Below are 2,934 nucleotides of genomic sequence, written 5' to 3' on the forward strand. Positions count from 1 at the left end.
TATATATGAGATATATATATATGAGATATATATGAGATATATATATGAGATGTATATGAGATATATATATATATACACACACATAAAAATATAAAGGGGAGTTTATTAAGTACTAACTTACACAATCACAAGGTCCCACAATATGCTGTCTGCAAGCTTGAGGAGCAAGGAGAGCCAGTCCGAGTGTCTAAACTGAAGAACTTGGAGTCCGATGTTTGAGGGCAGGAAGTGTCTAGCACCAGAGAAAGATGTAGGCTGGGAGGCTAGGCCAGTCTCTCTTTTTCACATTTTTCTGCCTGCTTTATATTAGCTGGCAGCTGATTAGATGGTGCTCAACAGATTGAGGGTGGGTCTTCCTTCCCCAGCCCACTGACTCAAATGTTAATATCTTTTGGCAACAGCCTCACAGACACACCCAGGATCAATACTTTGCATCCTTCATTCCAACCAAGTTGACAGTATTAACCATCACATGTTTTAAGCCTCCATATTTGTGATCATATGTTACACAGCAAAAGAAAATAAATACAGATGCTCTTGGCTGATAACAATTGGTGCTTCACAATTGAGCTCTAGCGCTCCCTTCCACGCAAGGTAGATAGCCTGTAGAAAGTAGCTACGAAGTGTTCCTGCAGCCTTTTGGAAGGACAGGCTCCATCTTTTTTCCTTTACTCCAAATCTTCGGTCTGTGGTCTTGTTTCCCTAGTTCATCTTCCGCATTCCACCTTAGCTCCTCTATCAACTGGGCTGGACATTTTCTGTGTTTGGGCTTTGGCTCCTTACACACATACTGCTCCTCTTTGGGTCATCCATGACTTCCCACTTTCCACACAAGGAGCAGACTATCCCCTCCCCTGAAACCACCCTCTCCCCACTTTCCTGACCCCAGCGCCAGGATGATATTTCCTGAACTCTGAATCCCAGTCTGGATCCAGCACAATGGGTTCCCATTTGTCTGGACTCTGGAGAGGAGATTGGGACTGGTCGAGGCTCAATTTTATGAAAGGAAAGAATTAAATGTATGCAGTAGCCCAGCAAGGCCAGGAATTCCTGCTTCGATCTTTCAATCCTCTTCCTTTTTTTTTTGAGACAGAGTCCCACTTTGTCGCCCAGGCTGGAGTGCAGTGGCGTGATCTTGGCTCACTGCAACCTCCATCTCCCAGGTTCAAGCGACTGTCCTACCTCAGCCTCCCGGGTAGCTGGAATTACAGGCACCTGCCACCACGCCCAACTAATTTTTAGTATTTTCAATAGAGATGGGGTTTCACCATATTGGCCAGGCTGGTCTTGAACTCCTGACCTGAGGTGATCCAGCCGCCTCAGCTTCCCAAAATGCTGGGATTATAGGCGTGAGCCACCACACCTGGCCACCTCTTCCTTTGAGGAATTAATACTAATAACATTGGCGTGACAGCTTAAAACGGTGACACTGAATGTTTCAAATTCATATTTTTTCCTCTTCATCTCGGGTATCTATAAAATAACATAGAAATTATAAAGAGTTCCAGATCTAAAACTACATCCTTGGATAATCAGAAAACCCTGAAACTACAGGGTCTTTTTCAATCACCTGAGCTGTGGTATAAGTTAGTGGGGGAAGAATTGGATCTACAGGCTCTCAGCTCAGCATTGGTAGTGCTGATCTGTGGCTATGGTACAGCATGATTATTTGCTTCAGCCAGACCCAGCAAGGTACTGAGCAGAGTAGGCAGAGGAAGAGGAAACACCCCACAGTCCCTAAGGAGTCAGGGTTCTATTGTGTCCGGAATTGCTGGGTTCTTGGTCTCACTGACTTCAGGAACGAAGCCGCGGACCCTGGCAGTGAGTGTTACAGCTCTTAAGGTGGCGCGTCTGGAGTTTGTTCCTTCTGATGTTTGGATGTGTTCAGAGTTTCTTCCTTCTGGTGAGATCATGGTCTCGCTGGCTCAGGAGTGAAGCTGCAGACCTTCGCGGTGAGTGTTACAGCTCACAAAAGCAGTGTGGACCCAAAGAGTGAGCAGTAGCAAGATTTATTGCAAAGAGCAAAAGAACAAAGCTTCCACAGTGTGGAAATGGACCCAAGCGGGTTGCCACTACTGGCTCGGGCAGCCTGCTTTTATTCTCTTATTTGGCCCCACCCACATCCTGCTGATTGGTAGAGCCCAGTGGTCTGTTTTGACAGGGCGCTGACTGGTGCGTTTACAATCCTTGAGCTAGACATAAAGGTTCTCCACATCCCCACTAGAGTAGCTAGATACAGAGTGTCCACACATTGGATCCTGAACCGGGGCTGCAGGTGGAGCTGCCTGCCAGTCCCACATCATGCGCTCGCACTCCTCAGCCCTTGGGTGGTCGATGGGACTGGGCGCCGTGGAGCAGGTGGCGGCGCTCATCGGGGAGGCTGGGGCCGCACAGGAGCCCATGGAGGGGGTGGGAGGCTCAGGCATGGCGGGCTGCAGGTCCCGAGCCCTGCCCCGCAGGAGGGCAGCTAAGGCCCGGTGAGAAATCGAGCGGAGCCCCGGTGGGCTGGCACTGCTGGGGAACCCAGTACACCCTCCGCAGCCACTGCCCCGGGTGCTAAGCCCCTCATTGCCCGGGGCCGGCAGGGCGGGCCAGCTGCTCCGAGTGCGGGGCCCGCCAAGCCCACGCCCACCCGGAACTCCAGCTGGCCAGCGAGCGCCGCGCGCGGCCCCGGTTCCCGCTCGTGCCTTTCCCTCCACACCTCCCTGCAAGCTGAGGGAGCCGGCTCCCGCCTTGGCCAGCCCAGAAAGGGGCTCCCACAGTGCAGCGGTGGGCTGAAGGGCTCTTCAAGTGCCGCCAAAATGGGAGCCCAGGCAGAGGAGGCGCCCAGAGCGAGCGAGGGCTGTGAGGACTGCCAGTATGCTGTCACGTCTCACTATGACTTCAGACTTTCTTCCAGATCTGACATTCAGTGGGTGAGTAAGAGAGGTCAGG

This window comes from Nomascus leucogenys, chromosome 8 (genome assembly GCF_006542625.1).
Source record: "Nomascus leucogenys isolate Asia chromosome 8, Asia_NLE_v1, whole genome shotgun sequence".
NCBI classification, from domain to species: domain Eukaryota; kingdom Metazoa; phylum Chordata; class Mammalia; order Primates; family Hylobatidae; genus Nomascus; species Nomascus leucogenys.